The sequence below is a fragment of the Pan troglodytes genome, chromosome 22, assembly GCF_028858775.2.
Source record: "Pan troglodytes isolate AG18354 chromosome 22, NHGRI_mPanTro3-v2.0_pri, whole genome shotgun sequence".
Lineage (NCBI taxonomy): Eukaryota > Metazoa > Chordata > Mammalia > Primates > Hominidae > Pan > Pan troglodytes.
In genome coordinates, this window is record NC_072420.2 from 14,577,339 (window position 1) to 14,593,050 (window position 15,712).

Below are 15,712 nucleotides of genomic sequence, written 5' to 3' on the forward strand. Positions count from 1 at the left end.
CAACAACTGCCCAGCTCACGGAAAGCCTTCTAATTTAGTTTACTTCAGATATTTTTACTTATTTTGCTCTACTCTTGTGGAATATATTGCTGTTGTACTCTCTGTGTAGGAACGTAGGATAAACTTATTCAATGTTTCTTAAATTAAACACTTACTAATCTCCCAGTTATCACCTTTTGTCAGAACTCAGAGTTAGGAATGGCCTTCACCATACTGATGCTTTCTGACTGAGCTCCTCTCTACCCCAAATACAGGGGACCCTAATAATTAGGCAGGAATATCATTACCCCTATTCAGCCTGAAGAAGTTTCAGAAGATGGATCTTCATCCCTTTGCAGCCCTTGGTATTAAGGATTCTCTTATAAAAGTGAGGGGGAAATGTCAGAGGTGTTTGAACCAGAGCAACTCCATCCTAAACGGGAGCTAGGTAAAATAAGGCTGAGATCTACTGGACTGCATTTCTAGAAGGTTAAGGCATTCTAAGTCACAGGATGAGATAGGAAGTCAGCACAAGATACAAGTCCCTGATGAAACAGGTTGCAGCAAAGAAGTCAGCCAAAACCCACCAAAATCTAGATGGTGACAAGAGTGACCTCTGGTTGTCCTCACTACTACACTTCTGCCAGCGCCATGACACTTTACAAATGCCATGGCAACATCAGGAGGTTACCTTATATGGTCTAAAAAGGGGAGGCATGAATAATCCACTTCTTGTTTAGCATATACTCAAGAAATAACCATAAAAAATGGGCAACCAGCATCCGTAGGGACGACTCTGTCTATGGAGTAGCCATTCTTTTATTCCTCTACTTTATTAATAAACTTGCTTTCTCTTTACTCTGTGTACTCACTCTGAATTCTCTCTTGCATGAGATCCAAGAACCCTCTCTTGGAGTCTGGATCCAGACACCTTTCCTGTAATGACCATGTATGAATTGAAAAAATGATTAGACAGTGAAAAACAGATTAAAAAATTAGTTCTTAGTGTATGATTTCAATTTTCTAAAACTCTACAAAATTCAAACTAAAGTGACAAAAAGTAGGCCAGTGGTTCTCTGGGGGAGGAGAGTGGACAGGATCTCCATAGTATTACAAGGGATCCCTTGGGAGTGATTTATATGTTATAGGTAGTGATGTTTTCTTGTTAGTTTAGCACTTACTTATTGTTTGTTTGCTTGTTTACTTGCTTTCTGTGTCCCCTACTATAATTGATTATCCGTAGCCAGGGTTGGCAAATTATGGCTCCATGGGCCAAATCTCACTCATAGTCTGTTTATGTATGGCCCACAAGCTGAGAAGTGTTTTTATATTTTTGAAGGGATGTAAAAAAGAAAAAAATGCAACAGTAAGGAACAATATGCAACAGAGACTATATGCACCTCATAAAGTCTAAATATTTAATATCTGGCCTGTTACAGAAGAAATTTCCCAATCTCTGCTCTATATGGTCAATTGTCTCCTATTCTATTCACATATACATGGTAGCATGTATATTACAAAATAGCTAGAAGAGAGCGTTGGAAATAAATTTTTGGTGCCGCAAAAGAAATAGCACTCGAACATGAATTTTCTCAGCAAGGCAATTTTACTTCTATAGAAGCATGTGTCTCATGGATGGAGCAACGGTGAGAGCACACCCGAACAAGGGAGGGGAAGGGGTTCTTATCCCTCACCACCCCTACTGCTGTGTCATTCCCCTATTGGCTAGGGTCAGACCGCACATCTAAGCTAATTCAGATTGGCTATTTTAAAGAGAACAGAGGTACGAGCCAGAGTGGCAGGATGAGTAGTTTGGTGGGAAGGACAGTTACAGAAAAGGTGACTCAGGATGACTAAGAACAGAGCAGGTGACCAAGGATGACCAAGATCAGAGCAGGTGAACAGGGGTGACTAAGATCAGAGCAGGTGATAGAGGGTAGGAGGAGGTTGTTTACTGAAACTAGGGGCAAGGAGACATAAAGAACAAGGAAATTCAACTTTAAAATGAAGGGCAAAGAACGGGGAGCCGAACATACTGATACATTGGTTCTTTGGAGAGGATCTCAGAACTCATTGTATTTAACAATTTACAGGCTAAAACTTTTGAGGAGGAATTTATGATATCCTACAATTTTCTCCCTTTCAATTTTCATAGTATTTCCTCTTCAAACTTTTTTTAACATATCTTGGCTTTGCTGCTCAACTTAATCCTCTAAAAGAAAAAGCTGATCTGAATAAGGTGAAGGAGAGCTAAGGGAGGTTTTAGTAAATGCTGCATCTATAAGTCTTTGCACTAGCCCATAGATGCATGGTATGACACAACACTGGACAAGAATGAGTACACCTACTACAGCTGCAAGAGAAGTAAGAATTGAGGCTATGATTCCTTTCCATTTAATGAGCCGTTTTTCTAGCCACCCTGTGAAGGGGTCATTCACTCTTGAGTTTTTGGCTAACTCATTGGACAGGGCAGTTAGACCTTGCAATGCCTTTGTTGTACTTCCATCAGGGGGCGTTGTTGTTTGGGATGAAGGTACAACATTGAGTTTTAATCATGATGCAGACTCCTCCTCTTTCTGCTAATATTATGTCTAAGGCTATTCCATTTCCCCAAGCCATCTGGCTAGTAGGCCCTAATTGCTCAGCTATTCCTTTAACAGCATCTCTAGTGTAGTTAATAAACCGCTGTTGGTTGTAATAAATGTAATTTATCCAATCTATGTTTTTATTCATTGTCACCCACCAAAATATTGACTCAAATCCTGCAGCTATTTGATCTCTGGCTTTAAATTTATCTGGTACTCCTCATGGGACCCCAATTACATCTAAATAAATGCGAGAGTCAGAAGACACATAAAGGGCTTCCCTTGTTTTATGATGTTGTATTTTTCCTCTCTCTGGTTGGTGAAATGCCAGGGTGAAAGGGATAGCCTACTGGACTAGAGTACAAGTGCCACTCCAGTTACTTGGCAGAGAGTCCAGTAAAGGTCCACCACAATAACACCATACATCTGCTCAGGGATGAACAAGGGCTGACTGATTGGTAAGCTCTTGGAAAGTCTTAAGCTCATTGCATCCTTTCAGGTCTCCAAGAAACACCAAGTTTCCTCCCTGTCATGAGAGACAAGAAGTGAAATTAATGTGGGGAGATGGAAACTGGATGGCCTTCAGGGGCTGACCTGCAGAGTGTTGAACTTTGGGATATAGCAGAGAGAGAGAACTTGACATGACTTGTTACCCCAGGCTGTGTAATCCTGGAAAAGAGCTACCATGCAGCCCATGCCTGGTCGACTGGAGGACCACCCTAGTGGAAAGGGGTCAATCTGGGCCTCTGGCCTGCCATGCACTCAAGCATAACAATTGCTTTTGTTTCACCTGCAGACGGAATATTTGATCCATTCCAACCAGGCATTTGCATCTTGATATCCTCTCTCTATTGCTAAAGTTTGTTTTAAATCATTTACTTCTACAGCATCTACTTTGGTCCTATCATTAGATGGAGGAGTAACAACTGTTTCATTGTGAGAGGTTTTGGAAGAAGGCTTAGGGGAAGGTGTAGGTGGTGGGGGATCAATGAAACATATTTCAAAGTATCTGATAGGGTCTGTTCCTGAAACCTCATCCCCCATACCATAAAAAGCAGCTTAAAGAAGGGAACCAGCTTAGAGAAGGGGAAGATCTTTGAGGGTTTGGGGTAATAACCTGTATTGGATTGCACTGGTTTAGCTGACAGCTAGGTGAAGCTGTTCCTTTAGTAAAATGAATGTATGGCTTTAGGAAATTACAACTACTGGTTGAGGCAGTCCATCCTTGCTCTTTAGTGGTCCACAGAACGTTGGACCAACTGCAGCATAAAAGCTCTATGGGGGGCAAGACTCCCAGCTGATGCCAGGGTCCTCATTGAAATCTTCCCAGACTAAATGATCCCAATTCAATAATGTCCAGTCTGAGAAGAGCCATGAAGGACAGAGGTACTTTTCTGAAGTGGAGAGCTGTCTTTGACTTAAAAAGTCTCCATAGGATGTAACAAGGCAAGCATCAAATTTAATAGTTTGAGGTGAAATTGACTTGGTTACATTAATAACTAGGTGGTCAGCAATAGAGTGAGGAAAGAAGAAGGAGTAACAGAATAGATAAAAGGAAGTTAAATTTTTCTTAGCTTTAGTTTGGTAGGGTTTTCCCCTGGGACTATGGCCCATGACTCTGGAGGGGGTGGCGCTTTCTTGACTCAGGTGTAACGGGTCCATCCTTTTTCTGCTATTCGGACTGCAGTTTCAGTAGTTAGGAGCATTAGGTAAGGTCCTTCCCAGGCCAGTTCCAGCTTTTCCTTCTCTCCAAATTTTGATGGGGACGTGGTCCCCAGGCTGATGTTGGTGTACTGGAAACTCTAGAGGTGGCACCTGTGCTAAAAGACCTTTAGTTCTGAGGGAAGATAAAATGGAAGATAAACCAAGTATATAATTTCTGAGAAACTGATCTTTTGTTTCAAATGTAGGAAGATCAGTAGTAGAATGTAGATAAGGTGATCCATAAAGCATCTCTTAAGGGGATAGGCCTGTGTCTTTTGGGGGAGCAGTTCAGACTCTTAACAGGGTAATAGGCCTTTCTACTTTCCCTAATGAAGATGAGTGCCAGGGAGTATGATAATCCCATGTTACATCCAGTACCTGGGATAATTTCTTAATGACATGTGCCGTGAAATGAGTCCTATTATCTGAATTAATGTTTTCCATTAATCTAAACCTGGGTATAATATTTTCAACTAATGCCTTGACTACATTATTAGCAGTTGTACTTGAAAAGGGAATAGCTTCTACCCAATGAGTAAGGTGATCTACTACTACTAATAAATATTTCAGACGACCAATTGGAGGCATCTGTGTGTAATCAATCTGGATACTTTGGAATGGCCTTAAGCCTGGACTCCTTCCCCCAAAGGGTAATCTTTTACTAAGCAACTGTCTGTAACCTGTTTGGCCAGAGTATAAATTCCTATGCACCCATAAACTCTGAGGACTGCATCACACATGGCTTGGGACCCACAATCGGTCCCTTGATGCAGTTGGAACAAGAGCTCCCGTATAAGGGGCTTGGATAACATTTCTCTCTGGTCTAGCAATATCCATTTTCCTTCTAAATTCTCTTTAGCACCTATTTTTATTAGTTTTTAGACCAAAGAAAGCCAAACACCATTTTATATTTGACAATGTTTCCTGTATGATTTTATACCAGATAAGCTAAATTTCACCTTTATATTAGTGTGCCATTAATGTTAAACTCAATTTTAATAAAACCTTGTAGGCATATTTATCCAATTTTAATGTCTGACCATAAGGTAAGATTTTTATAGACTCTTTTTAAGCCTTTATAATTTTTGTTAAAGAACGGGTTAGTGCTTTAAGAAAAACCCGTCGTGCTTTTATTTTAATGTCCAGTTTACAGAAAAACTGTACCAGTCAGCCTGAGCTCTTGTTATTTGAGTAACTTTGCAAGGAACTTGGGTACCCTCTTTAGTGAAAAACATAATATTCGGAGACATTTTTGCATACTAGGAATAGGAAAAAGTGTGTGAGAGGATAACCAGAGAATCATATTTTCTGGACAAGGCACACTGTACTCCAACTATAATACACAGTAAATGTACTACTATAAGCAGTAATACATTTAAAAAGTGTGCCATCTGGGTCAAAGAAACCAAAAAAACAAAACACCACAAAACCTGCGTAGGAAATCCATTCTGCTATTTTCTAGCTTTATAATATTGCACCGTATTCTTAATGCTTCTTTATCTTATTTTTATCATATGTAAAATGAAAGGAATGAATATATCCTAGAGATATTTTAAAGCTTAAAAAGATGTAAAACTATTACTACATTTCTTGTTGTTCAATGTCAACTGAGTTGTAATTAGTACTAGTACCACAAGATATCATTTGTTTTATGCATAAAATTAGAATATGCAAAAATATTGTAAAATTTTGGAAGTGTTGTATTATTGTAAAAAGTTTTACTACGTTTTTATACTTACTTTTTTTACTTATACTTTTTTGTATTTAATTTTTTTCTTAAATGCTAATGCACATTTGTTTTCTTTTTATTTTGTTATTTCTTAAATAACTCGGAATGCTTTGGCTCAGAAACATGTTTTTCCCTTCACTAATAGGAATTATTGAATCCCTTTAGGAGACTCTAAAGACTGAGTCTGGAAAACAATTGGTTAACATTATACCAGACTGTGACTAGAACCCAGTCAAAAAATATAGAAATAGCCTTGAACGCTATAAAAGAGGAAAAGCCTAAAATAGCCTGTAGTGGTGAATCCCCAAAAGTCTTGGTCTTGTAAGTGATCAAGGAGGGGTAAATTTATGATGAAATCTAAGGTCTTGAAATAGGGTTCTGTCATTTTCAGAGCTTACTTGGGCAATTTAAAAATGAAACGTCAACTGAATTAAAAAGTCCACATAGAAAAAATTATAATATCTACCAAGTACTAATATAAAAATACTCTAAGAAGATAAGATCATAAAAATCTAGGGGGAAAATATTTTATACTAAGATTCAGACTCCTACTATCATGAAGATACGTGGTAGAGAATTATAACTCATCTCTGGTTCCCCAGATTATTTTATCAGTATTAAACAGAAGTTAACATAGGCCAATACATAACACACCAGTAAATAATTTGTTCAGGTGGTTGTTTTTCATGAACAACATATATTAAGCAGCCACTGTGATGAAGGGTTTGTGAAAGTGTTGAATGTAAATGCCTTCTGCTGGTTAGTCATGCCCTTTTACATTTTACTGTATCTTTCACACCATTCATAGACGTGTCTTCATGTGCTGTCAGATATATAGTGGGGTATAAAATGCATTCGTATCTAGATCTATCACATGCTGTATATCACGTATCATATACTTATAAATAGATCTGTTATCTCTGTGGCTTGGAGATATGCACCTATCATTACTCCAAAGTTGGTGTGAGTGGTACTGTTTTCAAAGGGAGAGATAATAGTATATTAACCATTTATTTATAAGGCAATGTCATTTTCTCAATGTCATCAAAGTCTATATCTTAAGTTTTAAAATAAAGAATACAAAGTAGGAAATTTAAAAAATATACAATGGAGAAAGAATACTTAAAATCACTAAAGTTTATTTCATGAGTTTTTATTATCATTACAGTTTGCTTCGAATCAATCAACTGACCTTTCCCACAGGCCAAGTTGATTTGCTTTAAGATTACAGTGAATCCACTTGTAAGTGTATGGAGACAGGGCTAAAGTGGTAACAGTCTCATAAGTTTACTTTGTTTCTAGGAAAAGAACATTTCTTATGACTACGGAAACCTGACCAATCTTCTGATACCGACTCTTCAGTTTTGACATAGCTGCCTTCACTTCTTTGTTTCTTAGCATGTAGATTATAGGGTTTAAAATAGACGTGAAGATGGTGTAGAATACAGCAAGGACTTTGTCAACTGAGTAACTGCTGAAGGGCCACACATAGATGAAAATACACGGTCCAAAGAATAAAGTGACCACAGTGATGTGAGCAGTCAATGTGGAGCGGGCCTTCACCATGCTTACAGAGGAGCGATTCCTAACTGTAACAAGTATTACAGTGTAGGAGACAACCAAGGGGAGAAAGGAACTCAGAGAAAGAAAGCCACTATCTGCAACTATTAGTAGGCTGACAACATAAGTGTCTATGCAGGCTAACTTGGTCACTAGAGGAAGGTCACAGAAAAAAACTATCTACCTTATTAGGACCACAAAATGGCAGATTAACAGTGAATGCCAACTGGCTGGTGGTATGGATGAAGCCCACAAACCAGGAAATGAGGACGAGCACAACACATACACAGCAGCTCATGATTGTCATGTAGTGGGGAGGTTTGCATATAGCAACATAACGGTCATAGGCCATGGAAACTAGGAGCACCATTTCACTGCCAGTGAAGAGATGAACAAAGAAAATCTGGGCCAGGCGGGCATCAAAAGAAATAGTCTTGTGCTCAACCAGAAAGTCTGCAATCATTTTAGGGGTAGCAGAAGAGGCAACACATACGTCTATAAATGACAGGTTTGCAAGCAGAAAGTACATGGGGGTGTGAAGGCGGGAATTTGAGGTCACAGTGAGGATGATGAGAAAGTTGCCCAACGGAATTGCTAGATATAGTAGTGAAAATATAAGAAACAAGAAAGGTTGGAGCTCCCTTGAACTAGACAGTCCCAGCAACACAAATTATGTCACCCAAGAACGATTTGTCTCATTCATTGAATTTTGGAAGGGACTTAATTTCAGCTACATGAATAGGAGAGAAACAGAGATCAGTTAATGAAGTGAGCATGGGTTTGGTTTTCCAATTACACTTAAACTTTTCAGAATTCCAATTCCTATTCCTATGTATGTGTCTGGGTTTTCATGAGTTATTACAAGTTATACAGCTAAGTGTGGAAGATTGGGTTAAAGGGGAGAGTTGTCAAGGAGATGTTCAACCAACTGGGATATCTAAATACATTAATTTAAGAAATAAAATCGACAATTTAAAAATGAATTTGAGCATCTGAAGTTTTTGTGACACTACAGAAATCCAGTCTAAAAGTCTACAGAGACAAAATCTAAACCAATTTTTCTAAAGTAAATGATAGTAAAAATTTTTTGAACATCTGCCACAGAGGAAGATAATTTCACAAACTTGATGACTAAAAAAGTTAGACACAAAAGAGTATACACTGTATTGGTCTATTTAAATGAAGTTCAAAAATGGCAAAACTAAGGTGTAGAAAAACCTCATAGCAGTTATCCTTAAGGGACAGGAAGTGGTCATGGGAGGGGTTTCTGAAGTGCTGGTAATATTCTTTCTTGATGTGGTTGATAGTTACATGGGAGTGTCTACTTTATGAAAAGTTACTGAAATATGAACTTTTGCTTTTTTCTCTTTTCTATACATAAGTTGCATAATTATGAAAATTAAAATAGAGAGAAAGAGAGACAGCATTAGATTTGTGTAAGAGAGCTCACAGGAGAAATCATTGCCTTAAGTGATTATATCTTATTTCTTCTCTACAGTTAAACATTATGTAAACTAAAGTACAGAACCCTGGCAAAATTGAAAGGCCCCAGTATTATTGGAACTCTTTTATGATTCAGCTTTTCATGGAGTTCTACTTTATCATGAAATCTAGCACACTGGTTCCTTTCAATTAATCCCTGAAGGTATGAAGCGTCTTTAAACTTAGCCATTGGTGTTACTAACCATAGACAGTTTATTGAGCTATGATTGATATTTCATTTGATGTGACGTGGCTTAAAAACTTATAAGTTATATTGCTTACTATAAATACTAATATAACTAATAAGTTATATTACTTATTACTAAGGAAATCAGACCAGAAAAAAAAGATTTTTCTTTTCTACTCAGTTACTCTATATTCTATGTTATCAGAACTTTCTTCCTTTTATGTTATTTTTATTTGTAGAAGCTATTTAGAACTTAGAAAAGTTTTATGGTAAATAAGAAAAAATAAAATGTGAATTTTAAAGGAGCATTACATTATCTGATTTTGAAGAATCTTTCTCTACATCTTAATCAGCTCTTGGGAGAGGATGTCTTTTATTTTACTAATTTCTAACCACTTGCAATTTTTGATATTAATGTCTTCTTAGATCATAGCTGCAAATTGCTAAGTCTCTCTTTGAGTTAGACTGGAGGGTTTATTTATAAGAACAGAACGTGTGATAAATAATTTTAACTCCCAGAAACCAAATTTAGACTCACCTCTGTATTTCAAATCTCCAATTCTCCCAAAAAAATACAAATTTTCTCCCTTATTTGCAAATGATGTGTTCCAAGACCTCCAGTGGATGCTTGAAACCACTGATAGTACTGATTCCTATATAAGCTATATTTTTCCTATACATGCATACCTAAGATAAAGTTTAATTTATAAATTGGGCACAGTGAGAGATGAACAGTAATAACTAACAATAAAATAAAAAAGTATAACAAGATACTGAAATAGCATTTATGTGAATGTGTTTCTTTTTTTCCTCTCTCTCGCTCTCAAAATAGGTTAATATTTTTGGACCACAGTTGACCTGAGGTAACTGAAACTGCTGAAAACAAAACCATGGATAAGGGAGGACTCTTGTATTATCACAGATTATCACATATCAAAACTATGGCTCTAGGCTTTTTAGAAGAGTTTAACAAGTGGAGCTTGAAGGTAAAAAAAAATTATACAAATCTCTCTTTCTTCTCACTTCCCAGAAGTCCTGACCCTTCAATCCTGTGACGTAAATACTGCATTGAATCCCTAAGGCATGAATAGAAGTAAAATCTAACAAAATCAGCAAATAGGAGTTCATAGGTACTCCATCAGAAAGAGCAAAGCCATAAGCACAAGGAATGAGTGTCCTATGGAGACCCTCCGGGTGCTGCAGCAGAGAGGGGCATCAGGAAGCATTTCTGAGCACAGAAACTTCCTGGTGTCTTTAGGCTAAGACACATAATCCAACTGTGTGAAAGACAGTCATAAGAATCATCCTCCCGATAGCTTTTCTGACTCTTCTGCAGAGCTCTATTGTTCCATTTTCATTGGCTTCTTCAGGTGCTCAGAAAAAGAAAAGACCCTGTTTTTCATGGAGAAAACATTGGGCAAATTGATTCAATCAAGAACTTTCTTAGTATATAAGATGAAAGTGGTGGAACACATGAACTCTGAACCTGTTTCTTACCTAAATCCATTCTTTTGTGGTTCATTTACTTTATATAAATTTAAATGCCTGCTTTTCCCCAGGCACTGTGCTATGCACTGGTCATGAGGCAGTTAGGTTTATAACTTGTCTCCCTAAAAATTATTTGCTAATATTAATAACCCTTTCCTTATTTAGACAAGCTGACGAATTCACTTCCCTTTACCCCTAGTACATTCCCTATTAGATAAAATGGACTGTATTTTTGTTCCCAATAAAATCGCTGTACTGTAGTGAAAACAAAGCTATTATTTTAAAATGTTCTATGTTGTATCATTGGGTAACTGTGTGACGCTGAGCAGTTCCTTTAGCCATTCAGGGATTATTATCATCAAATATTAAATCTTGAGACTATTAACCTCAAAGAGACACTAAAAATATTTCTTAAAAGATTATATAAATGAAAATTCTTTAACCAACTGTAGTGACTAAGTATATGTATGCATTCTTAATAATGTATTATTTTAGATCAGAAGAAGTATTTTCTCATAATTTTACATTATGTGGTCTGACTCACACAAGAATGAGTTTCCAATAAGTAGATGTTTTATGTAAAGACGTTTTTTTAAAAAAATTCTTGAAAATTTGAAGATGGATTAATGCATGTATACAGGGCTGTGCTCAGCAAATCTCAGTTCCCTCCTATTTTAAATTCTGTCAAATGAATCTTGCCTCAATATTTCTATCTCAGATATTATGACTGATAGATGAAGTGAAATAAATAGGTATCGTTTACAGGGGCCACCAAACTCTACAAGTTCAAATAGGTATCTTTCACAAACTTGCCAATATTGCTGTTCCCCTGACCTCCCTCCCACTCCAAATGCAGATCAGAGAAATAGCAGTCTCTCTATTATAGACTATATTGGAGACAAATGCTGGTGCATGGTCTTCAGAAGGATGCTGACAAGACACTTTTACTTACCTAAGATGAAATGGAAAGTGTGGAGCTATCCTATAATCTGTAGTCATTAATGCTTGGGAAGAATTTCGTTGTTACTTCCACATCTCCTAAGAAAACAGAACAATCCCTCAGGAGATAAGTCATAAAGAATTTACTTCTAAACAAGACAGAAGTGGATTCAGGGTGTCTGTAGCTGAGTTGTTTTGAAGGAGGTGAGACAGGTCTGGATGCTGTATCTTAATCTAAGTCTTAGGGAACTAGAGGAGAATTTGGAGCAGTCGGGAATCTGAAAGGAGAAAAAGAGTAGACTGAAAAGAAGAAATGCTGAAAACAAAATCTTCTGCTTCACAATTTTGCAAAGGATTCAGCCTCACTGGATCTATAAAACTGGAGAATGTTTTAGGAAGTACCATCAATAATAGTGATTTTTATATGATTTGGGATCTGTAAAGACTCTGAAGTAGTAAGATATTGCATTATTTTATCAAAAATTTCATCAGGGAAGATTTAGGGTTTTCTTCCTTTCATCTGACTTTCCCTTGATTCAAAGTGTAGGTGACTTTTTACTTGCTTCTGACAGGTATATATAATCATTATATAACTAAATCAAACATCTTGTGCAGTAGTGATATAATGAATTTACCATAATAGTAATATTTTAAAATATATTTTAAGGAATTATATATGGGATATGCTTTTGTTCACAAATAGAATATATATCCAGCAAGAAATGTTAAATTTCATTAGTGGTTTATATTACTACTTTCTAGTCATAGATTAACAAGGATCATTCTAAACTACAAGCTTTAAAAGCCTGAAGTTCAAATCAATGGATGCTTGCCAAAGACATTATGGACTATCAAAAATGTATTAGCCATCTTGAGTACAATGTACACTACTTGTGTTTGTGGGTGATAGGTGAACTAAAAATCTTATACTTCACTACTATGTAATTTATCAGTGTAACCAAAAACTGCTTGTATCCTAAAAGTTATTGAGATAAAAGAATATATTAATTTTTAAAAATTAAATACATGTATTAGCCTAGGATATAGAAAATATATTTTCCAATTCTATCTTTCACTCAATAACTTTATAGTTGTAAGCAAATTACATACCCTCCCAGGTGCTCTGTGTTTCCTCAAAAAAAGAGTAGAATTCCCTCTCCCAAATGCAGTCTCCGGTTTTTGAAAAACATGATCCAAAATGAGTAAGTCAATTCAAAGATAAGAATAATTATAAAATATTATATTGAAATTAAGGTATATCCAATCAAAAGCGTAAAACACCTGGTTTTAGTAAAGTGATGGCAGCAGTCACTCTTCAGAGTTAGGTATTGGGACAATGGTAAATAGGTAAAATGGGCATAGAATATTCAAAGATTAATTTAAAACAATACGGAGGATAATTGACTGTCTCTGGTCTCTGTTCTGTTCTGACTCAATCTCTGTCCCTGGCCTTAAAATATCAGCACCTACCCAGGAAAACAAAATTCACCAGGAGCCATTGGATGAGGGACAAAGATAGAGAACCCATGTCTTTCCAGACTTCAGTCTTCACCTTTTACACTCCGCAGTATCAGTACACTCAGCACACTGATATAAGAAAAGCCATCACGATTATTACAAGCTAATTAGGAATTTGACGTCACTGGACTGTAGTGACCAAGAGACCCAGAGGAGAGTTGTGATAGCAGAAATACCTTAATCAGGGATAATTACGTGAGACAATTTGTTTGCCCACAATAATTATGGTGCATCACCTTGAGGATTTCACAAATGGAAGAAGCAGCAGGCCTAATGGAAATGCTTTGTTCTGTAAGAGATGTAACACTTTTTTTAAAAAGCAATGAGTAATTTTGTTAGCTAATTCTTTATGCTTCCGAAGAGCTTTAGAAAAGCACTATTGGGAGTGCCAAAAATTGATGGGGAGTCATCATGTGACTGTGCATATTACACGGCAAACACCTTGGCATTTTGACAGCTTCACAAGGGCCATGTGCTTGGTTTCTAGGGCAAGGATTTTAGAGTAAAAAAGTGAAAGCTGCTTTATTAATACAATAGAGATACTGTATCCTACAGAGTAGATTCTAGTAAAGAGACTCCAAATAATTTTGCAAACATTTATACTTCTGAGTTCAAATAAAGAATTTGAGCATTAATGGGATTCTAGGTTCATAATACAAAACTCAAGACTCTAGTACCATACAGTCTAGATGTGTCATGATCAAAACTCCCCTGTGCACCCCTTTACAGATAACCACTTCCCCTCCTCAAACACCTGGAAACCATTCTTCTGTTTTCCATGCCCACAGATGTGCCTTTTCCAGAACATGAGACAAATGAAATTATACAAAGTGTAGCCTTTTCAACTGTCTTCTTTCATTTAGCAATATACATTCAAGATTCATTCTTGTTGTTGCATGGATTAATAGCTCTTTCTTTGTTATATGGAATAGTATCCCATTGTAGTTCCACCACAGTTGGTGTATCCATTTGTATATTGAAGGACTTCTTGGTTGCTTTTTCTCTGTTTTTGGTGATTATGAATAAAACTGCTATAAACATTTTTTGTAGGTTTTTATGTTTATGTTATTTTTCAAGTCAGGTGGAGGATTTGATTTGATAAGAAATATTTGATTCTATCTCTTTTAAACTCTGAAATTAGGTGCAAACAGATTAGGATTGGTGTGTCTTCATGATTGATTAAGCCCCTTATCATATGACATGCTTCTCTTTACTTTTGATTATATTTTTTCTTCTGAAATCTACAGAGTAAGATATTGATGTGACTGCTTTAGCTCCTTTATAATTACTATTTGCATTGTATTGTATATCTTTGTTCATCTTTTTATGTTTTAAGTAGTCTGTGTCTTTATATTTAAAGTGGATTCAAGGTAGGCAGCAAATAGTTGGCTCTTGCTTGTATTGTTCATTCTAGCAATGTCTGCCTTTTAGTAGACTTCTTATACTATTTACATATAATGTAAATGATATGTTGGGTTTATATCTACTACCTTGCTACTTTTTTTTAATTTGGAACTTCCTTTACTTTCCGTTTTTGTGGTAGAATAATATCAACCATGATATGTCTTGCTTTTGTTTGACTTACAAAGTCTTCATTTCACTTTCATTTTGAAGGATATTTTTCATACTTAAATGATTGTGTTGACTCTGTTGTTTTCATTCAGTTTTTTTAACAATTCGAATCCTGTTTTATAATAAGTATTCAGTTATTCAAATCCTGGTTTTTCAGTATATGGTTGTTCTTTTATCCATGGCTACTGTAAGATATTTTCTGTATGACAAGTTTCCCATATGAATTGTGATATGTCTTCTTGTGATTTTCTTTTGATTTATCTCGCTTGAGGTTGGTAGAACTTCTTGACTTTTTTTATTATAACTTTCAATCAAATTCAGAACATTTTAGTCCCCATTTTATCCTTTCCTCTGGAACTCCAGTTACATATGTGTTAGGCCAGTTGGCATTCTCTTGCATATTGCTGTGACTCTGTTCAGTTTTTCCTTTCATATTTTTGTCTCTGTACTTTGGTTTAGAGATTTTCTATTGCTGTGTCTTCTAGTTTACTGATAATTTCCTTTGTGGTGTCTAACATTTTTCACCTCACAAAATCTTGATGTTGTTAATATATTCCATTCCTCTCTTCATTCTGTTTATATTTTTTATTTATATACTTGAGCATATTTATGACAGCTCTCTTAAAGTTATTTTATTCTAATTTCCACATCTTGGTAATTTCTGAGCTTATTTGAATCAGTTTCCAATTCTACTCATGACAATGTATATTTTTATGCTTTATTACATTTATCAATGGTGGACACTAAAAATATTTCTGAGTGCTGGATTCTTGTTTTATTCAAAAGTAGTAGTCTTTGTTCAGTCGCAAATTTACTTGTGGGCTAGGCTAATTATATCATTTTATTTTTAAATATTTTAGGATGGGTTTAGAGTAGGCTTCTCTAAGCTACTTTAACCTTAGTATTAAGGAAGTATCTGGTATTTAAGGAATTGCCCAGGGTCGACTAGGGTCTTGGGTATTTTTATTT

General features: G+C 36.1%; 1 long non-coding RNA gene and 1 pseudogene across 2 annotated transcripts in view; one reads left to right on the forward strand and one right to left on the reverse strand.

The window, feature by feature from the left end:
- LOC129138299 (uncharacterized) overlaps nt 1-15,712 on the forward strand; it is a 51,778-nt gene that overhangs the window by 20,935 nt on the left and 15,131 nt on the right. For both annotated transcript variants that reach the window (XR_008541497.1, XR_008541496.2), the window contains exons 2-3: nt 9,056-9,202; nt 10,059-10,212. This is a non-coding gene — a long non-coding RNA (uncharacterized LOC129138299). The remainder of the gene's footprint in view (nt 1-9,055; nt 9,203-10,058; nt 10,213-15,712) is intronic.
- On the reverse strand, nt 7,285-8,333 carry LOC112206659 (olfactory receptor 4K15-like; annotated as a pseudogene).